This window comes from Idiotropiscis lumnitzeri, chromosome 15 (assembly GCF_059441095.1).
Source record: "Idiotropiscis lumnitzeri isolate Australia: NSW breed Sydney's pygmy pipehorse chromosome 15, RoL_Ilum_1.0, whole genome shotgun sequence".
Lineage (NCBI taxonomy): Eukaryota > Metazoa > Chordata > Actinopteri > Syngnathiformes > Syngnathidae > Idiotropiscis > Idiotropiscis lumnitzeri.
The window spans coordinates 13,150,497-13,174,294 of NC_142405.1; the positions used below are offsets into that span (position 1 = coordinate 13,150,497).

General features: G+C 39.4%; 1 protein-coding gene across 3 annotated transcripts in view; it reads left to right on the forward strand.

The window, feature by feature from the left end:
• Window positions 1–3,075: 3,075 nt before the first annotated feature.
• The window catches only part of rbfox1 (RNA binding fox-1 homolog 1), a 265,406-nt gene continuing 244,683 nt past the window's right edge, over window positions 3,076–23,798 (forward strand). The window contains exon 1 of one of the 3 annotated variants that reach the window (XM_088316625.1): window positions 3,076–3,169. The gene's annotated coding sequence lies outside the window, so the exon portion shown is untranslated. The remainder of the gene's footprint in view (window positions 3,170–23,798) is intronic. The other 2 variants (XM_088316624.1, XM_088316628.1) reach the window with 2 other exon arrangements.

The window sequence follows — 23,798 nt, forward strand, 5'->3', positions numbered from 1 at the left end:
AAAATCGCACTGATAAGCACACAATGGAGCAAAACTTGTCTGTTTATAACAAACTAAAAAAAATGGAGAATCTGTCTGGTGTCAAAGCCATTATCCTCTTTCAAGTGGTTAAAAACAAACCCCCCCAAAAAACATGCTGTTTTTGCTAGCGGACATAAATACTGACAGCGACTAATAATTATGTATGAGGAAGCAAACTGAAAAAAATTATTAAACAACAATGTAATCTGTTTTTATGAATCTGTAGTTTGGTCTCCATGATGATTTTCAAGCATGGTGCGAGCACATCAATAATCTTAACATCCTGTTAGCTCACGATGCTATTTAGGTTGTGCTACTGCTCACATGCTCTGTCTCAGAATACAAAAAGGAAATGGCAACAATGCAGTTTAGACAACTACTACTCTCAGAGATGCTAAATTAAGTATGAACACCAATTGAAATTTGTAATACTAACCTTATTGAATCAAATGATGAGCAAAATTATTATTTTCATTATTTAATGTTAAACTTACAACAGTGACAGCCCTATAACATCTCACCTAAGGCATGACATTGGCTGGCCGGCCTTGGCTGATATGTACCTTGGAATTTAAGGAATCTTTGTCTTTGATCCCTAGTGAGTGTCTAGTTCCAGGTTTTAGCTCCAACCACGAAAAGAGCAAAACCACTTTGACCTGACAGTCGACATGAGACGCCGCTCTGATGAACTAATGGAAAAAGCTGAGCAGATAAGGAAACGTGGCCCTCAGGCAGTCGAAAAAGATTCACTCTCTCAGTGCAACCCACCAAGTGGTAAGATGGCAACAATTTGACCCTGAAGACATTTCTTTTATTTCCATTATAGTGGAACCTCTGAGGTTGAACATCACCAGCTCCAGAATATTCTTTGATTTGTTCTGATTTCACACATATTTTTCACAGTTGCTTCACACAACGACATTATGTGCTGTCACTCTGTGAGCTTTATTTGATAAGGTTAAAAACCACAAAATGTTGTTCAATGAGCCGTAAGTATAAATTCGCTCAATAGTTGTGATAACTGCGATGTCAGTTGATAACACATACTGTATCTCCTTGCCATTTTTCTTTGTAAAGTTGAGTCACATTCAAACCATTATGTAGATTTACGCTTTCCTGTTGGCACACAATTCTTTGCTCTCAGCAATAAAGTCGCACTGGTAAAGGCAACTGAAAGAGAGCCAGTGACAGGGGTGTGGTGGCCATCGGGAATTTCAGAAGAGTCCCAAACGGCTATTATATTTCAGGCCACAATTGGCGCGCATCAGGGCTGGCAAATCATCAAAAAAATAATAGAATTATTTAAATCATCATTTATATTTTTTAAGCTTTGATTTCCTCACATAACTGCCCCAATAGCATGCCGCTAATGCAACTTTTCTTTGTCGCCTGCCTCTTCCAAACTCAGACTGGTGTATTGCTGCGTGTATTTATTCAACTCAAAAGTTCTGTTTCAGCATAAACATATGCACTGATAAATATGGGCTCTAACATCAAGTTGAACAATGAAGTTAAACATTCAAGCTTGGAGAGGTCCCTACAGCAGCTAAAGAGCACAAGGAGCAACATAATGCAGGGCTACCCACCTATCTAAGAACTGGTTCCGCTCCACGTGTTTATTGTTCCCATTCCCACACATGCCTAACATAGTGAAAGTGAGAGATATTAGCTGCTGTAGCTATTTCTCCTAACTTCATTGTTAAGCTCCGTGTTCATAGGAGGGGGTGGAAGCGCTAGTACTTCCTGCTTGCTCTTGTTCATGCCATCTTCAGGTCCTGTTGTCATTATTTATTTTTTAAAGAATCTGAACATCCACGCTAAATTGGCAACTGAGTTGCTTGCTATTTCTTCTGACAAACATGTCTGGCTGAATGAGTGTGGAACAAGTGGGCTTTGACTCTCGGAAAAGCTTCCTATCCAGGGGAGGGAATGGACCCCTAATGCCCACCTGCGTCTCCGGGTCTGCTCGCTTCCTCAAGTAGTCTCCTGCTCCCATCTGCTCATGTGAACTTTTTATCCTGTACAGTCCCAATAACGTGATGAAAGGTAAAGTTGATTCCCATCCTGCAAGAATCGTGTAGGATTTCCGGGACCCGCAGTAATTCTTAAAAAATGTCTGCCTCTATTGCCAACTAATGACAAAAATAATCTACGACTATTTGATCATCAAAATAACAGTTTGTAGCTGCCGGACTTCTATTGGGAAAATGTAATCACGCTCACTTGTGACAAATGTATTCCAATCAAGAAAACAATTAAATAAACCACTTTTACACCACCCACTACTTAGAGGAATGGATATTTTGGCAGCTTGTAAAAATGTTCATGGCTAGTAAGTCTGTATCTCGCAAGCATAACTCCACCCGTGCCTAACAAATCTAAAGTGATCAATATATGTATATTAGTAGTATCCGATTCAGATAATCAGGATCGTTTCAGGCTTCTACGGAGCTTGCTGTTGTGCTGATCGGTTGAATCAGGTGTTTTTGTAGAAGGTAGAGAGCTAAAACAGGCAGGATACGGTTCTCCAGGTATCGTAGTTTCCTACACCTGCTCTATCGTCAGTGTCTATGGCGAGGAAATGCCTTGTCCATAAAATGCTAACTATCGAGGCTATCGTTACAGGTTGAAGTGGGAACAAGTATAGCAGCCCATATTAATTTGGGTGATGATTTATAGTAGTTTTCAGACAGTAACTGTAAACCACCTATTCTGTTTTTTTTTTAAACAGCTCTGTAATGCAATGCAGTTTTAAAAAAAATAATAATAACACAAAACTAAAATGAAAAGAGGAGGCCAGCACACAAAGTTTGATTAATTAATTTATTTTCTTGAACGTGTCAGTTTGACTCGTAAAAGAACAGGACGGCTGAGATGCTTTACAATCACTTTCATCGTTCCCAAATTCATCCCAGCACAAATAAAAATCACATTCAATTGTCTCCAGCGATCCGTGCTTCCGCCACAGTCATGCTTTATTTTGAAGACCTATGCAATTTCCGGTGTAACAGCTCCCAAGTGCGGCTAGCTAACTTTACTGTCAGAGCTCACAGGCAGTGGAGCAGAAGTGAGGCGCGGAAAACACGCGCGGTTCCCACCAGCAGTGAGTGTCTCCCTCACCGTGGAGTATCCAGAGGACTGCAACCAGGTGAGTGGAGCGGCAAAAAAAAGCTCGTGGCGTCTTTTAATTACTACATCTCTCTGACTGTCATTCTGTACTCACATCTGCGTCCCAGGTTGTGGCTCTTCACAATATTGGTTGATGTCTGAAGCTTTTACATGTCTGAAGGTTTTGCATTTAATTTGGTGGTTTTAAGGAATCCAAGAGTGAGGATTCAAGAATAAAAACAAACTTAATTGCCGTGCAGTAAGCGGCTCCTTTGGCACCTCTGTTGGGACTGTCTTTAGGCTTACTTGCATGTTTTCAGTGCGTTTGGTGGGCTCACCCCAAAAAATCAATCCTTCACCATTAAGGTCATATAAGCCTTTCGTGATGCATTTCATTTTTTGGTATTAACTTATTTAACAATCAATCCATCCATCCATCCATCTATCATCTGAACTGCTTCTCCTCACAAGTACCACAAGCTCCAGCCTATCCCAGCTGTCATCAGGGATGTAAGCGGGGTACCGCCTGAACTGGCTACCTAAGACAAACAACCATTGGCACTCACAATCAGGTCCAATTTTGAGTGTTCCATTAACCTACCATGCATGATTTTGGAATGGGGGAGGAAATCGGAGAACCAGGAGAAAACCCTATGCAGGCACGGGGAGAACATGCAAACTCAACACAGGGAAGCCGGAGCCCAGAATCAAACCCATAACCTCTGCACTGTGAGGCAGACGTGTTAACGAGTAGTACATCGTGCCTCCTTATTTCTTCATTCTTAATTATGGTAACAAGAAGTAATCTGGATGATATCGTCATTACAAATCAATTAGGGTAAAAATGTTATAGTGATGTGTTTGAGTTTTGCATTGAAACTGCTTTTTATGTGACATTGAGCAGGATGTTGGACTAGTGGTTCGTATGTCTGGCGCTCAGGTTTTTGGTTCGGGAATCAAATCTTGGTTCAGACCCTCCTGTGAGACGTTTACGTATTTTCCCCATGCTTGATGGGCATTCTGCTTACTTGCACTTTCATACATGTTTGGTTCATTTAAGGATTTGAAAGAGGTACAGAACTGTTTGTCTTTATGTGCACTGCAATTGGCTTGGCCTCTTGCCCCAAGTCGCTTGGGATAGTAAGACAAAACAAGAAGTACAAGAAAAAATGACAAGATGAGTGAAAACCAAAAAACAAAGCACAGATGCGGACATTATCAGGCATGTACATTTGAATGAACTTGCCAGGGCTGTAAACGTACCTCTTGTATTGTTTAGTGTAGATGTCTGTTGTATACCCTTTATGTCATACTGCCTTACTAATATAAACAATATTAAATCTTGGCCTGTTGTCAATTATCTGTATATTAGATATTCATCATTTTCAGTGATTGGCCTTGTGACCAGAAACACTCATTAGACCACCAAATGAGGGTTTGGTGGAAATAACCTTTTAGTAACAAACTGTTTCCTCAATTTCAGTCTAAATATCACCTGTAAGTGATATTTAGACGTCAAACCCTGCAGCAATGGGTTATTAAGAAACCTACAAGAGAAAAATGTGGACATGTTCAGATAAATGTTCCATTTTGAATTGTGAAACTTATTATGCATAATTTGTGACCACTGCTGGATAAAGCACCAACAAATGGTTGAAAGGTGTTCACGTAACAAAGACATGTATGTTAGGTTGAATTGAAAATTCTAACTGTGCTGCATAATATTGGTTTGTTTATTTTTGCCCTGCGATTGACTGGCGATCAGTCTTGTGTGTTCCCCTGTCGTCAAAAGTCAGCTGGGATAAACTCAATCTCACCTGTGAAACGTGGTATTAAAAATGGATAGATTGTTATTTTCATGAGAAACCTATAGAGCTCAAATATTTAATCCTGTCTCTATTTTGAGTTACAGTAATAGCAAATTGAATATTATGACATTTTTCATAATGCTGCTATTCGCGCAGTTAATAAAAAAAAAAAAAAAAATTCTCTTTTGATGTAAGAAAACCCCATCAATCCAAAATGGATTCAAACAAATGGTGATAATGTTCAAATGTGATGATGGTTTCCCATATTCAAACATCATTTTCTAAATTACAATAATAATTTTAATCATGATGATTGTGAAGCTTCCGCAGTGTGATGCATATGAGGATTTCATATGGGGGGGGAAAAAACGGAGGCGAAATCAATATGGCCTAATTAAAGCATGTAGGGAGAAAGCTCTCTTGCATGGCAGACATCTTTCATGTGGTAAATATGCAAAAAAGGGAGCGAAGCATCTGCTGTTTGGCTCGCAACAATCTGCCTGTCATGTAGGCAGGGACCATCTATTGATTGCCTCATGAAAGTCCAAAGAGCCTTTTGCATGCCGACAGACTGCCAGCACCAATTCAGCAGCAACCAGGCCCGGGGAGAGCGTTTATCAGCCAACGGTCCACAGTGTTTGAGTTAATATTGCAGGGATGTGGAAAATCTTGTTCATCTGCATACGCATTAATTGGAGTTCGTGGAAAGGGATTAGTTAATGGTGACACAAACAAAGTTGATGATAAACAACATGGCTCAGCTCTGCAATAAGTTTGCCGTTGCAGGTTTTACGTTTCACATTTGCCCAGTTTCAGTTGCGCATTCACGATGCATTTACCAAGGATATATTATTTTGTCTATGTTCCATTACTTTGCTAGTTATGTCCCACTTCACATACGGAATGCAGACAATGAAACTCAGAGCTGGCTTCTTCGACTCAAAAGTGAGTCGGGGATGCTGTGTAAAGCTCACTCCAGCATAGAAAAGATTGACATTCCCATCGCATGTACAATTATTATAATTTTTTTTACTTTGGGAAACCAGAGTGATTCACTTGTTCCTCTGACAATAGGTGTCTAAAAATGTGAATTACTTTTTCACAATAAAAACAGCCCATATTTATATTGAGGGAAAATATTGCGGGGGAAAAAAGACGCAACCCATTCAGATTACAATTAAGAGTCAGCGAAAGGCTATTAAGAAATTCAATTCATTGCTTGAATGTCTGATTATATAGCAGATATGATGTGTGTAAAAATCAGGGTAGGGAGGGTCACTTGTCACAATGTATTCTGATTCAGTTACTAGTTGTCTGTTTAAAACATTTAGTAATGTAATCCAATACCATGATATTAATAATAATGACACTTGAATACTTTTAATTACATTTGGATTACTCCATACCATATAGGTTTTAAAAAATACAAACATACAAAAAAATATATATGTATTGTATAATATGTATTTTTATTATTTGCCTCGTCATTTCTATTTAATGGCTGTTTAATAATACGCATGGTTTTGAAATGAGCACCTGCAATTCAAATCCAAAACTCAAGTACGGTGAGGCAGACGTGCTAACCACTCATGCACCGTGAAAGGCAAAAAGAGTTAGCTTCAATCTCGTGATGGGCATGGCAGTTCTTTTAAGTAAACTGAATCATTAGAATAAGTTCCTAAAAAGAATCGTAAAAAAAATACAAAAAACTATTGCGCTCAACCTGATATTTCAGTAATTGTACGAACGAGAATGGCTGTGTGGCACATTCATTCACTGAATCGTTCATGAACACGAAATGACATCATGTTCCCACTAAATTATTTGTGAACGGGAAATGACATCACACTTGCGCGTGCAAATGTTTGTCATTTTTGTTCGATACAAAGTTTTTTTGTATTTTTCTATTCTCAGTGACATAATTGGCAATATAGTGTTTAATAAAATAGTAAAGCTTTGGGTGTTTGGTGACGGAAATTAGTTAAGTATTAACCTACAAGTTTGGGGTTTGATGTTAGCCTGCTAGCTCCTCCATGGTAACAAGCAGCCCGGATGAGTTTGACAACTCACACGTTACTTTGTAAATGTTATTTAAAATAAAATAATTATTCCTCCAGTGTATAAAATCCAAAACACTCACAATCCATTGCCTTCAAGTCATTTTCCAAACTGACTGCGCTAAAACCAACACACATTGAGACAGCGACCTGTCTCATTTAATCATAAACATTTTATTCCGTTACTCCTTAAGCCTGGTAATAACAGTTAATAGGTAATCCCAATTAAGACTTTATATACTGTACAAAAATATAATGTAACACATTTGTACTTGCTCACATTTTTCATAAACTGAACTCAAAGAAAAATAAAATTTCCATGTGCACAAAAGGTGTGATTTTCTAAAACATTTTTAACAAATCTGTCTAAACCTATGAGCACTTCTCTTTTGGAGTGATATTCTATCCGCCTCATATATTTGGTATTTTATGCCAAACCTTTGAGCACAGCTCTGAGATTGCCACCAATAAAAGGCCACTATAATTTTGCGGTTTTGCGTGTGTGCGTGTGTGTGTGTGATTGGGTCCGAAGGTGAACATAAATTGTCAGCATCTGTTGTGACCGGCATTTGCCTCACGCAGTGCAACACATCCCCGTCGCATAGAGTTGATCAGGTTGTAGATGGTGCCCTGTGGCGTATTGGTCCACTCCTCTTCACTGCCCGTGTGTAATACCGACCTAATAGCAGAAACTGGAACATGCTGCAGTATAAACGGATCAAGGGCATCCTAAACATGCTGGCCATGCAAGAACTGGGATGCTTTCAGGAATTCTCGCTTACGACACTGAACTTCAGGCGGTCGTGAGGCAGATGAGGAGAGCATGCAGATGAGCTTCCCAGAGACGCTTTATGATGTACTAAATTCTTTGGTTACACAAACCAGTTGTTGCAGCAGCTCTCCAGGTGGATGGTCAAAGACCATGTCACAGGTGAATATGCCGCAGGAGTCAGTCCTGGGCTGGTGGGGTTGCTTCTGGTCTGCAGTTGTGTGCACTTCCAAATTCTTTGAAACACTCGCAGAGACTGCTTATGGTCGAGAAATCAATTCACGGGCAGCAGGTCTTGGGGGTAATCCTGCAGTGAACATGCCAACATTTTTCCACTTGCTTGTGAACGTCACATGTTTTTTGTCGTGGGAGTTTTATTTATTAAAATATCTCTGTAATACTGATTATTATAAAGGCTGATTACATTTTGCATGATCAAATCATTTTATTCACACTAAATTGCATTTTCGTGGGGAAGAAAACATGTTTTCACATTAAAACTCGAATAAATCATGGTTTAAGTTTAAACCCTGTTGCACCAAATGCGGTCGGGAGTCGACAATTTTTAGGAATAAGGTTGGAGGGTCGAGGTCGGATGGCTAACGGCTGGAGGGCGTGGGACTGACCGGCCCAGCTCTATTTGCTAGCTAGCAACAATGTAAATCTATATCTCACTGAGCGGCGATGGGCTGTGTGTGTGCTCTATCTAAACCACTCATGACCTTTTCTTACTCTATTAGCACCCTCTCTTGGTGTGAAGTTGACACTGCAGTCAGTGAGAAATGTCCATGTTAGGGGCACGTCTCATCTGGTGTCAGACAGTGATGATATATTTGGCATAGTTTTTAGTTTTTTATCAGCTGCCCTTCCTGATGCATCTCAGGTTTGGTACCGGGTAACACAGGCAATGGCTTGGAATTAGGGTCTAGCATACACATTAAGATGGTAGCGTTTGTGACTGAGATTTAACCACGTGATCCTCTGTGTCAAATGCAGCAAGCCGCTGCAGTTGAAAATGGAGGCTAATTTGTATTAACAGTGAGAATGCTAAACTTAGCTAAGCATATCTTGAGACACATCTGTTGTCTGCACATTGGAAACATCACCAGGTCGTGGGCTCACTTATGGACGCCGGGATGGTGTGTTGTTAACGGGTATGCCAGCGCAACTTAATGGTCCTTGGTTCTAGCAGCGGGATGTCAGTGCACTTGCGAATTGCTGAGATACGCGAGTGCAGATTGTTTTTGGTGGAACTAAATAATCTATATGAAAGCTTTGTTATTACATGACTAGGGTGTGACTTTAGAACACAGGTGTCAAACACAAGGCCAGTGGGGCCAGATCTGGCCCAAGACCTCATATTATGTGGCCCGCGAAGGGCAAATCATGTGCGTCAACTTCCTGTTTCTAGCACATTTTCTTCACTTTGAACAATCAGATATGAGATATTGCCATTTATTTGTTACCAATCCTCCCCTTTTAAAATAAATTGAAAAATTTCTTTACATCAATTTGTTGAGGGTATGTGATAACGTAAGGTGATCATAAATTTATATGGGTTCACAATCATAACGGACCTCTGAAGGAAACCAAAACTACAATGTGGCCTATCCACAAAAATGATTGATACCCTTGCTTGAAAACTTAAGACTTATTTCCAATGTTGAGCAAAGATGCGTTGACATCGGGACTGGCTCTGTGTGGAACATTCTTAGGGTCCAATAAGTTTGTAACGTTAGGATAATCGATTCTAAAATGATTTAATCGTGACAGCCATAAGGCACAGTGTACTCATTTTAAAAGTTATTCCCATTTATTGTTACACAAACGGCTTCATGCCTGTGTATGTGGAACTATCCATGAAAGCTAAGAATCAAAGTTCTAGTAAATTGCTCGTTTTGCGTGTAATCATTCCCTTGATTAGACGTCTTTGCAATTTACAAAAGCATCTGCATTGTTGAGTCACAGGTGTGGCCTTTACTGTCATGTATGCCATGATTTCTAAGAGAGGCGATAAATGTCTGGTGCCCCCACAGACACCCCAGTCTTCACTCCATCCATCTCTCACCTCTCATTATTAATATTTGTTGTTGCAGAGTCAACAAAAGCAACCCCGCCCTCTCCGGCTTTTCTGCCTTGCGGGGCCTCTTGACTCCCCTCCATCTTCTAGGAAGCAGCAGCAGATATTTCTCATCTTTTTTCATTCCACCCCCTCTTTAATCTGCCAGCAAGTGATTAAAATGTTCCTGCTGCTACCACAGAGGGACAGTGACAGAGACGGCAGCAGCTGAGCCCAGAAGATGCATACTTTTGTTCTACGGGTCGAACAGAACACATATACAACAAGCAGACGTGGTGTTTCCTTTTTCTTCCTTACCAGTGTAATAATTCACCTGAACATATTTTTTTTCGTCAACTACTGAAGCACTGTGATAAAAACGTCTAGTGTCTAGTCTGACACTTGAGAGCCAGATTCGACTTGTCCACACCACATCAGTCTTCTGCCATATTTAAAAACATTCTCACTGCCCACGGCTGCAGTAATTACATCTTTAAATCAATGAGAAGGATTTTCATTTAAATAATTAGCACGTCTTCCAATGTTTTAATTGACATGGGTCTATTTAACAAACAGAAACAAATGTGTCATTTAACGAGTGAGACGTGTATCTGCTTTAGTGTTTGAAAATAATGATGCACGTCGAGGGAGGACTTTTGGTTTTAAGATTGAAAGCTCATTATTTATTTATTTTTTTATTAGAGACTTTTAGTTTTAAGATTGAAAGCTCATTATTTATTTTTTTTTTTTATTAATTAGATTTTCTTTGTCGGCACTTGTAATTCTTGCATATTTATAAAGTTAATTTAATTTGCGGACAACTGCAGCAGCCTATTATGTCAGTTGAACCAATGGCACGCCATGTTACGATCCACATGATGCCATTCAGCCAAACAGGCAGCAACGTTCAGCTCGTGATGGACAGCGGACATGCTGAATTGTTACACGGAATATTGATTGAAATTAGCAGCGTACACATTTGCAAGTAAGTGTAATATTGTTGGGAAAATGCTATTTATTTGCTGTGTTAAATTTAGCAATGTTCATTACGAGTAAAGTTAGAATCAGTTAGGTCTTGTTTACAAGTCACGGTGACGCATGGGAAGCTCAAGACTTTATATATTGCTGACTATTTATCTCAAATTAATATATTATTCACCTCACATGGTGCTGGTCATCACCAGTCATGAAGTGCTAAGCCACACACTCACTGTGTGTGACTTAAATTGACATTACGGGTTAATTTATTAACTGTATTTTTTTGCCGTTAACTTAATGAACTCATTCACTGCCATTGACGGATATAGAGGCCAAAAAGTACATTAATTTTACCTAGGATGGCAGTGAATGAGTTCATGTAAATAGTCATTGAGTGTAAGGTAATGGAAGGAATGCAAATGATATAAAAAAACATGGAATACCTTATTTATTTATTATTTTTTTTAAGGCTGTTAGCAACAGCAATCGAGTGACTCATCATGGTGTCGACAGGGACGAGATCTGTTAGCTTGGCATCAATAAGTAGCCTAAATGTATGGATCGGGTTGTGTCCTGCTTTAACATGATAACCACTGACTCTTTTTATTTGAAGAACTGTGTCATGCTCAAGCACTTGAGAATTGGATAAACTGTGGCCAACACCATTCATGACTCGTATGAGTTGTGCAAAACCGGTCATGTGCCCAACACAGTTTTTTCAGGAGCTACCATGCTTTGATGCTCAAGGTTCTGATGTTCTAACAGGTAGAGTGCATCTTCCTTCTGTCGTCAAACATGACCGCAACACGACATGTGGCCCCACTAGTCTTCAACTCGACATTAGTAAATTTCATTTGTTGAAGATGAGTTGAGCAATATCCACCTATTTCTGTCCATCTCTGGGGGCGGCCACTTTGTCATTTTCTGTTGACTGCAAATGACATCACAGTTGCTCAGAGCTCACGTAATAACCAATCATTGCTCAGCTTCAGAAAACTGGTGATGCCTGATGGGTCGTTACCTGAGCTCTGAGCAACTGTAATGTCATTTTCAGTCGACAGCAAGCGGCCACCCCCTGCGATGTGTAATAATGGGTGAATTTTACTGCTTAACTCATATTTCACAAACGCAATATTATTCAAAATGCATCCTTTAGACTCGAGAAAGGCTGCATATAGAACGTATTATCGTCAGGAAAATTTGGGGGTTGACTTCCCCTTTAAAAGTTGGTCTGGCTGCATATTTACGGCACTCTCAAACGTCAGATCTTTTGCAGTTGGAGGCCAAGGGAGCGTGGGTGAATTTTTTTACTTTGTTCTGAATGATGTCTGAGTGTGAGAGCTGCATAATATTTTAGAATGTTGCATGTGATGTGACCCTGCTCTGTCTGGTTCATTGCCCTTATCTTCTCTGTTTGGAAGAGGAGGAGGTGGAGGCGGTGGCAGCACCTTCATGAATGAACTCCCCAGCTGTCAGATCGTTAACAGATGCAAATACTTAAAATATATGAACATATCGCTTAGCTTCTTGTATTGTTTTATCTTTTAGTGATTTTTTTATTTTTAAAGCAACCTTTAGTGTTTCCTCGTGGAGTCCACCGCGCTGGGAGGTGTGGCCGGCCTTCTCACGGGGGGAGATGCTCCTTAACCTCCGGTGGTCAGGAGGCATCCGTACCATTACAGGGGCTTTCTGGTCAAGCTGGGCCAACAATATGTTCGGAAATTAAGTAAAGAAACCAAATTCATTTGTAAATGCGTGGTTTTATTATGTCTGCAGTGCATTATTTACTTTTTTTTTTTTTTATTCCCCATAATGCCATGGGATATGACCACGCGGAAGTAAATACCTCATGGCAATGCCAAGTGGAAAAAAAATACATTGGAGTCGATCATAAACCGTCCCTACAAAAAAGTTTATAAATAATATTTACTTAATTAACTTTCTGACTTATTGGTATATTTTCCATTTGGTATTGTCTCCTACAATGACATGGGGTGGCAAATGCAAAAATCCATTCCTGCGACATTATGGGAAAAATGCTACGTTTGTCGCATATAGCCTACAAGTATGTTCGAACATCCCTGGCTATTGTTTTTGTAAAATTCCTGTTTCAAAATAAAGTAAAAAAACGTATGTTGGAACAGTCAAAATATTTTCACTCTATACAACATGGAGCTCCGGCAAGAGGGCGACGGTGACGTGTAGCCCCTATTGTACTGTGCCAATCTTTTTTATATTTTTACAGGTTGAAGTGGATGGGACTAGGAATGCGCATCAATTTTGGTCGTAGTTATCAAACCCTCACATTTTGTGAGACTCCGTAGGCAGGCAGTCCCTTATAGCTAACAGGAAATTATTAATAAACGGAGTTATCTTGTTACTGGCCTAAAATAATCTCATACCGCTAACCTTACCTGCATTAGCATCTGAACGCTAATTGCTGGTAGCAGTGCCTGTTAATGGTTACTGGTAAGTGATGTTTTTAAGTTTTTTTTTAGTTACCTCTCCCTACTTCCATGTGGATACATGGTTCATGTAAAATATTCAGTACATACACAGCACACATTTTTATCATTATTTTGTTTAACTGAATAAGTATTTGCCTTGTTGAATAGCCTGTGAAAGTCCCCAGTGCCAAGCTTTCAACTGAAGAAGAAACCATGCATTGACGGTGGATTCTTACTGTGCACGGTCATGCAGGTCCCCCACTGTAATCAATAGCAGTGTCAGCAGGTGGTGTAAAGAAGAGAATGCTAACAAGTCTGTGCGTCTTTGCGTTGTATGTGTGACGGCGAGAGAGCTATGTGCTGCTATCAGTATCACCGACAGAGGCTTTAGCAGCCTTTCATGTGATGATGGATTTTCTCTCAGATCTGGGCTTTTGAGCGTATACATGGTTTGCATTAATAAACAAGCATGAGACTAATCTTCATGGGCTTCAAGGTGCTGGAAAAGTAGCAGCTAATGCTTTCATCACCTTAAGATGAATACAGTGTCTCCTAAGATGCTTGCCTGCTTTTTGTTCAATTTTATTCATGAGGCAGATTTTAGCTTTTCATCTTGAATACAACTTTGTATTAAGGCAGTGGCAAAGGCACCGTTGTTATTTTGAATACTACAAAGATATTGGTTTATCAATTTCAATCAAACAGCAACAACAACAAAAAAGTAAGGAAAAACACTTGATAAGTAGAATACAAATGATTTAGTGTTTGACTTTAGAATACTGCACAATAATCAATTATTCATAATTATTATTAATCACAGTTGACTGTCAGTTTATGTCAGGTCAACCTTATGATGAGTAATTTGTGTACTGTTGTTTTTAGTGAAGCAGACATTCTGATTAGGGCAGGGTTCTTTAAATAGCAATGAGCATCTGATCAGTTAAAAAAATAACTTCATACTCTACAAAAGTTTGCGTGTTCTGAACTCCTGTTTCAATTTTGGTCATCTCAGGCTGAAGTTGAGTTTGAAACAATGGTGCCTCTGCTGGATTCAGCCATTCATACACCCATTTTCTTTTGCCTCAATTGCTTCAAGACACGATAAATCAACAATCAAATCCACAATGCATATCCTTATTAGAAACATACATTTTTTACTATATGTATGAAAGTGAGCAAGGTTTCTATTGGTTGGGTTCAAAGAACCAATTGAAAAGCTTATCCGTGTTTATTGTATCCTTGAATTTAAAATTTAAGCATTGGCAAAGGGATGTGACAAGATTTATTATCATGGCACAATTATTTTTATTTTCAATTGTATTAACACCATCATCGCTGAATGCCATGAAATATTTTTGTAACACAAAAAAAAGAATACAGTTGCATAATATAACAAAGATGGAATGTGTTTACACTCGGGCTGCCTAGATTAGTTGGCTCATCACGACTACGTCAAAGATCCCAGTTGACGTGTTGAAGCTTAAAATAATCAAAAATATATTGTTGCCGTGTGACTTATTTATTATTTATTTGACGTTTTTGCTTTCTCTCAAAACCGCCTCGTCTCCCGCTGGCTGTACACGCAATAGTATTAATCTATGTCATCCGTGATGTAAACAGAAGCATCGTGGAAAATGCTATTTGTCTGTCGCGAAGAAAAAGTCAAGCGAACTGCAGCAACAAGTGCTTGTGCTATGTATGACAATAACTTTCCGCCAACGCAGTGACTAGGCCAATTACAAAATAAAGCGTACTTTACCAAATTCTATATGGGCATGCCTTGGTATGCTTTTATTTTGAAGTTGCTCCCAGTAGCGTGTCGCGGCTGACTGGACATGTGTAGTTGCGTCGTTATATTCCCATCATAAACTGTGTTGACACCGACACAATGTCAATCTTGTTAAATCGCTAATTAAGGATGTTTAGAAACTACATAATAAAGAAAATTTTGTTATTCAGCACCTGTTGCCAGCGATTAGCGGCAGCTCCAACGTTAGCAACTAGCAGCGTTAGCAGCAATGGCAAGTCATGGAAATAATTTTGCGTTTGATATTACAGTTGAGTGAAACAAATTATATGGTGTAAAGGAGGGGTGGGCAATCTTTTTGATTGGCGGGACACAATGGTTCTGAAATTTGACGGAGGGGCCGGACCTGGAGCAGGTGGATGGTGTTTTGGTAACCTCACCTCATCGGAGAAAATAAATACATTTAAATTTAAATGAAAGTGAACAAAAGCATTACAAATATATATATATATATATATATATGTCTTTGAAAAAACACAGTATTTAGAAAATAAAACATGAACAAGGTTAATTCATTTAATTTTTTTCATGTTCGGCAGGCCGGATTAAAACGTTTAACGGGCCACATGTGGCCCCCGGGGCGTAGTTTTCCTACACCTGGTGTAAAGTGTGATTAAAATAAAAATATGACTTGGAAGTTTAACGTTCTCAGACTACTGACATAGAAGAGCCAGCAGCAAGTGCGTAAGTGTACTCAATAACTTCTAAACTTTTGTATTTTTAGGAAATGTTATTTCATTACATTAGGCATACTGGAAATGAAACACATGTTTTCTGCAAAACACATCCTTAACAATAAGTTTACAAAATATGCTAACAAGCTTGGTGTCATCAGTAATGGGGTTTGGGAGTTGCTGTTCTCCAGTGTGCTCAGTTAAGGCAGTCAAAAACTGCATCTTGAACCAAATCACGTTTCCTTTCCTTCTCCATTAGATCTGTAATTGCTTTTATTTGTCATGCTTTTTGTCTGCTTATTATCACTGAATGGTTTCTTCTCATGAAGTTAAATAGTCAAACTCATCACTGGTAAGGTGCTACTAATAAGAAAAAAGCACAGATATTAAAGCGCTACTAATGAGATCGGGGATTTAGTAATGACATTCAAACAAACATTTATTAAAAGAGGAAGGACTTGAATAAAGGGTTTTCCAGGAAAACGTGACATTTTTCCGGGGAGGAACAAAAAGCACACACAAAAAATAAATAAATCCTACTTCAAACGGAATCCAAAAATGGCGTGAAACAGAATGCAGTAAAAGACAAAGGAAAGCTCTGTCGCCTTCCTGGTGTGGCTCGAGGGATAATGTCTGGGAGCTGTTTTTGTGCTTAAGCCTTCCCTGCACTGACTGTAGGACAAAAAGAAAAACACAGCCAAAAGACAGCAAAATCCTCACACACATTTTAGAGTGCAACATGACGGAGGGTTTAAATATATCTGTGTTGCCCTGAGTTATGTTTTTAGGCATAGTAGTACCCATGCAAGGTGAGTCTGTTATTACAAAGTTGGCCAATCTTGCAAGAGTTTGGAACCAACTGCCGAAAATAGACTGGTTAGCACGATGGCCTCAGAGTGCAGAGGTGCAGTGTTCGATTCCGGCTCTGGCCCTTCTGTGTGGAGTTTGCATGTTCTCCCCGTGCCTGCATGGGTTTTTTCTCCGGGTACTCCGGTTTCCTCCCATACTCCAAAAACATGCATGGCAGTGTGATCAAACACTCAGAATTGCCCCTAGGTGTGAGTGTGAGCGCGGATGGTCGTTCGTCTATGTGTGCCCTGCGATTGGCTGGCAACCAGTTCAGCGTGTCCCCCGCTAACTGCCCGAAGACAGCTGGGATAGGCTCCAGCAGCCTCGAGACCCTTGTGAGGAAAAGTGGTTCAGATAATGGATGGATGGATGGGTAGGCAGGCAGAGATGGAGTTTATAAAACAAGCCTGATCACAAGTGACATTTGTTAGATTGGTCAGAATGCTCAAGACAAAGCTTGAAATAACAATTTTTCCCTTTTAGGAGCAATTCTGCTAATCAGTGACTTCATTTGAGGAACAACTTTTTCAATTTGAAGAGCATTATTTTTTATTTTTTTGCGGGCTAATCAGTTTTGCAAGTCCATGTATTCTAATGAAGCGCATATTGGGAATTTCGACTTGCACGTTGCAATGTGAAACATCTTATTCTGAGCCTTGGCTCAAGGCGAATTTGTGGTTGTGGGTTTGAAGAGGATCTGGGGTATTGCTAAATTGTAAGTTACACTAGTCAAAAATGTGTAAAAATGTATACTATGGATTTTGGATGCTGTCTCTTATTAGCAAAAGAACTAAGACACTTGTGAAAGCTAGAGTGGTGTCGATTATATTGAGATAACCTCTTGCACGGTAAACAAATAATTGTGAGAGACTGAGCTTTATTACAAAGTGAGAGTCAATGGGACATTTTGTTGTTTCACCTACAAACTATAACACGGCTGATGCCCACTGCTCCTCAAGGACGACTTGAAAGCAAAGAACAAATTCCGTTGTACAATGCGGCCAACAAACTACCTTTTTTTCCCCCATTTGCATTACCACCTTGGTTGTGGGGTCTAACTCAAGGCAAAGATTATAAGAATAAGATCAAAGATTATTGGTCTTAGCCAGAGTGGTATTACGAGGTGCTTTAAGAAGTAAAGTGAGCTAGTTTAAGTGTGATGAGATAACAGCTGGATCCTCCCACTGGACTGTTCTAATCACATCTCAAAACACAATGGAGGAGTTTATCGCTCATACTGCCTCTGAATACTAATTTCCTACCATTTAAAACGAGTATACTTTAAAGGAACAGAATTCGGTGAATGCACTGCACCAGTTCTGCGTTTTGGATACAGCAGTGTCCTCACTTCCAGGCTCAACGAATAGCGAATAATGACACATAATCTCTTCCAAGTGGATTATTTGCAGGAATTAAGTGAAGTTACCGCAAATGACATGTTACCTTTCTTATTGCTCCAGGTACCCAGTTAACTGCGAAGTAGGGCTACAACTAACGGTTATTTTAATGAATGATAAATTGGCTTTTAAAAAAAAAAAGTTTAAATTTCCAGCCCTTTCTTCAAAAACAGGACATTATTTCAAATTGATGTATGTAATGTAGAAAATGAAAAAAAACCCAAATGAAATATGATTCCGGTACTGGTTTGGTCCGTAACATGTCAAAAAATTAGTAAAACTGTTGATCATTATTTTCCCAAGTAAAAGCAAATGATAATCACTCTAATGTGATGTAAATCGACAGAACTGGTTAATATAAATAAATAATACAGAAATAATTTAAATTAAAAAGACCTAAATGATTCATCTATTATCAAAAAGAATTCTTGACTAATTTGATGATAGATTAGTTGTCGATTAATCATTGCACCTCCACTGCATAGTGATCAAAGGATCCATATAATGAGCCACTCGCAGTTTTTGACTGTCCATGTAGGTCAGTGTGTAAGAAGACTTGCTTGGCTTCATCTTGCATATGCTCTACTCAAATCTGTTTATAGATGACAAAAACAACCACAACTGGGAAAAAATGCTGTACTTAAAGAGTGAACCCAAATAGAATAGCCTTTATTGCCATTCTATGGTGTAGAAACAACAAAATTGACAACCAATAATAAATTAACAATAATGACAATCACATATCCTGTGTTTTCTCGGCGTAAGATTTTATGACAGGATTGACCGTGGCGTGCACCTTGCAGAACGGCCAGCGGCATAGTGGTACCAAATGAGAAGCTGGAGAGAGATGGCGCTTCACTCACTGCCCATTCATTCTTGCGTTGGAGAATTTGTCGAAACTTTTCATCTCTTTTGTGGCACCGTGTCACTATAAATGTATTAAAAGCTGACTTGAAACGCTGAACGTAGCACACCACAGAGTTGGCTGGAGGGGCTACCTCATCAACTTGAAAATTGAACTCTTTTTAACTGACATTTGATGGCGTTCCAGTAGAAATCTTTCCCTCAGAAATGACGAATGTGTTGCTGCGTTTATACCGATCTGAGTAAAGCGGCAGATTATAAAGAAAATAACCGACAATGTCAAACCAACTTGACACAAAAACAAGACTGGGTAAAGTTCTTGAAATGGGGCATGTGCTTCCTTTATATATTTGTGGATATGGATAAAGTCATCATCAAACAGCACCATCGAAATCGGTCATTGTCACCTGGCCCCGAACTCTTTTTCATGTGTACAGCGCAAATAATGGCTAAATAGCGCTAATGCTAGCCGATGCAACCACAACTTCAGCTAACAGATATCCTCCACAATGCTCTTTTTGTACTTTTTCACTGTTTATTTCTGCGAACATTCACTACGTCCAGGAACTTAAAGAAACTGGAGACCAGGTCCTGGTACCTGTTTTGAATACCAGATTTGACAGCGAGATCAGCCTATCCAGTCTGTATCTCTCTAATGCAAGATCTCTGGTGCATCTTGATCTCGCGACGGGGAAATCAAACATGTTGATATGTTTATACAAACATGTCTGCCTATGTGCATGCACGTAGTGAATGTTGTTTTTTCATCAGGGTTCGTTCAAAGTCACGAATGGTAACGTAATGTTCAAAGAAAATCTGTTTGCAACCGTTAAAACTGTTGACGTCTGGCGAATGTCTAAGCGACTGTTAGCGACCTTGAACAAACTGATGAAAAAAAAAAAAAACCTGCCCAAACTCGCTAATGCTCTCCGTTCAGTGAGATACAGCTTTTACTCATTTTACATTTGAAAAATCTCACGGGTAAGCGTCAAACAAGATTATAAACAAGTATGAATAATAAAACTTGAGATATCCGTTTTTTAATACTGCTCGGTACAGACTCAGTTTAGCCTGACTCCATTCAAAATTACCACTTTTCAATGTACGGCAAGGTATTTTACTCCGAAATAACGGTATCACTTAATTCTCACACCCGCAAACTTGATCAATTAAATATTCCATTTGAAAGTTTGGACACAAACGTGTACCGCGGTCATCGAGATGAGGCACTGGCTTCCTTTTTTTGCTCAAAGGATTCAAGACGAGTGCATTGGCCATCTGCTGATCTGTTGCTGCCCTCGCAGAGCCTCATCCAAATCTCCTTGTGTACTTGCTAGTTGCCCACTATCTCCTCCACTCTCTTGACACAGTGCTGGAAAACAGCAAATCTTGATGGATTGATGTGTACGGATGTGCATTCCTGGAGATGCTGCGCTACCTGTGTGTGTGTGCGTGCGTGAATATACCCAGTAGCTGGAAAAATGTAAAAGTAGCAAGGAATCATCCAACAAGCTTAAGGAGAGAAAAATGTGCTGTGGCCACCACCTGCAAAACTCTTCATTCTATTTGCATACGTAACTGCAGGTGGAAGTGATTCACAATTATTTTTTGCTAACTGGACAAGTAGTATTTAAGATTAATTTAATACTTAATAGTTAGGTACATTTTGACAATTATGTGTAATCTTAAAAGTTGCAGCAGTTTTTTTTAAAGTTTTTTTATTACCTGATCTGCCAGGTTGTGTATCGTCGGTACTGATTTGCCGTTGATATATCATCTTAACTTTTTGAAACACATGGCGAAAAATGACAAAAAAAATTTATACGTTAACAATAATAGCTTGGTGATTCAACATTTATTAAATTGTCTCCCACTTTTCTGTCACTTGTTGTATGATAAACTAGCCCTGGCTCATTTATTGCGATTCAGAATGACTTACTTTGGGGAATTCTTGTTTTATGTCAAAAATGTCCTTGGCTATTCACATTACTACCATCTGCCAAATGATTTGTTTCACCTGGAAAATGTACCTATCACGAGACTCTATTCTTCTCTATTATGTCACAGCACACACATTTGCCCATTAGTCAGCAATGCCGGTTTATCTGGAAAACCTTGAAAATGCCGTGCCTCTCAGTCGTCAGTTTGATAAAGTGCATATAGAAAGTGAGTAAAATAATCCAGGCTTTTGCTGATGGGATATAAGCATCAAGACCTGACGCCAGAGAAAAATCTGTCACTTGTATACATAATCACCAAAGCACTTCTTTAAATGTAGAAAAGCTCTTCACACACGGACTTAACATTCTGTCTTGAATTTTGTCCCTGAGTAACAATCATCGGAGAGAATGAATTATCAAAATTTTATGAATCCCTCTCTTTGGTCCTCCAAACAGTTCTGTTCCTACTTATCTCTTGCTGAGTCGGCAAACATTCAGCTCGCTAATCCTTTTCGTACCTGTTCTTCCCGACATGATGTCTACACCCATGCTGTGATCCAATTAATCCATGCTGTCATAATGGCGGACTGCTAATACATAATGGTTCGTTAAGGAGGCAGAGCGGGAGAGAGAGAAAGAGATCTCATCAGGGCTTATCAAAATTCTAATGCATTTGAAAGGAAACCTTTGGAGCGCAAAAGAGACCGAAAAAGGGGTGTTTTTAAACGTCAGCTTGTTACATCTTTGAAATTGGCTCCATCTCCTTACAGATGCAGGTGGAGCCTTTTTTCCCCTTCATTTTGATGCAGAGGAGCAAAGAACTGATGCCCACGGAAAATTGCTCGGCGAGCCCATCATTTAAAGTATCAAGACCATTTCCACAAGAAAATAATGAGCAATGCACATTGAACAAGAGATGTGTGTTTGCCGTGTTTTCAGGTTTCAGCAATTTGGACTTGAAGTCTACACATGTAAAGGAAATGTCATTGGACTTGGGCCTCGTTTCGCACAGTTTTTTTCTGAGTTGAGATTTGACTTTATACCCTCCTGCTAAAAGTTATTTCATCCCTCAACCTTGTCAGATCTGATTGATGGCCAACTGCACTATGTGTCCCTTCTCAGATATACCCTGCCTGTTCAAGTATTACAGACCAAACACTAATTTTTGTCTCGTTATTACCTTGTAGTGGTGCAACGAATCATCTTTGATGCATATGGATCAAGCACCACGGTTCAGGCTGAGGACGATCCACAGAATTTTGGTTGATGAAAAAAAACAACTGCGCGTTTCAATTGCGGTAACATGATTTGTTGGCATTCACTAAAATAGAAGCAGCGGAAGTTGAAAACCTTCATTAATCATTTAATCATCTATGGAAGCATTTTGGCAACTCTGGGTGAAACAAGTCCTCAAATTTATGATCATGTTTTTGGGCCTCTTTTCCTTGGAGCATCATTCGAACGGACAAGGTGCAAACATACTCAATGAAAAAGCCGCCTTCGGGAACGCTAGCTTCAAAATAAGTGTTTACCAAATAATACATTGAGTCATTTATATCAATGCTGTAGTTTAAGTGGACTAACATTTGAAGTTGGCCTGTGTGTTGGAATAACGGCTAACGACTTCCGTTTTTAATTTTCCATCTTGCTTTATCACAGTTTTAATTGACTCAACTCAAGTGTCTTTAGAAAGTACTTCAGACAACCACCGCTGTATGCAAAGTGCTGTTCATGGAACAAAAGAAAGTCATAGAACAACACACAAAACAAATTAATAAGGAAAACATTAAAAAGCACATGAACAGTAAAACCAAAGACCAAGTCTCATTCTTCTGCCCTGACCATGTGTAGAACTGAAAATATGGTGTAGACAGCGAGCTAAACAATTTTCCAATAAAAACACAAAGAGGAGAGTCTTGCTTCGCGTTTTTATGGAAGTCCTTTTTGTGAAACTGCAACAAATACAGAGAATGACAAAGAAAACAAGTGGATAAGTAAACAGATCTTTCAGAATATATATATATATATATATATATATATATATATATATATATAAACACACAACATGTGCTAACCTTGACTGGTATTGGATGAAATTATATTTCAAGATACATTCAACCACAACAAAGGGAAACACAAATGCTGTCAGCTTAAATGTAGCAAAAGGGCTTGTAAATTAAGAATGTCCGCTGAACTAATAAACATGCTGCATACAAATGTGCTTAATTATATATGTACTCACAGATTGTGCCAGACATGAGCAAAATCAAGGAGGATGCAGTATGAACGAAAATAAAGCCTTCTTCATTGGTGACTGTGTGTTCAAAATGGCGCCCGTGTCGAGAATGAATGCTTCGATAACCTTCACCACTAGATGTCGCTGACGTCACATCTATTCTAATTTTTGGGTCCAGAATACTCCCCGCTTGGCATCTATACGATGGCAACACAACTCACACAAATAACAACGTACAATTGTAAGTTAAGGCGAGACACAACAGACATCAAACAATCGTATGTCGAGTCGAGACATTGGCTTCTTATTTTCTATGTAGAGGCCCCAGAGGTCAAGAGAACGACCTCTGACACTGGCCTCAAAAACAGTCGCTTTTCACCTTTCCGGACAACTTTCACTTCAATTCTCCTGACACATCCATCTTCACTCGCGAACGTCTTGGTGATAAGCCCGACCGGCCAGTCATTCCTCTTCATTTGAGCTTCCTTCAAAAGAACAACATCTCCTTCCTGCAGGTTCGGCTTCTTGGTCCTCCATATACGAATAAACTGAAGTCCACTCATATACTCCTTCTTCCAGCGATCCCAGAACATGTTAGTGAGGATCTGGACCCGCCGCCATTGACTCCTCAAGAGATCGCCGTCATTGAATTGGCCAGGTGGTACAGGCGGTGTGCCAACCTTCTGGGTCAGGAGCATAGCAGGAGTGAGTATTACAGGCTGATCTGGATCCGTGGAGACAGAAGTGAGGGGCCTTGCATTGATAATTGCAGTAACTTCAGCCA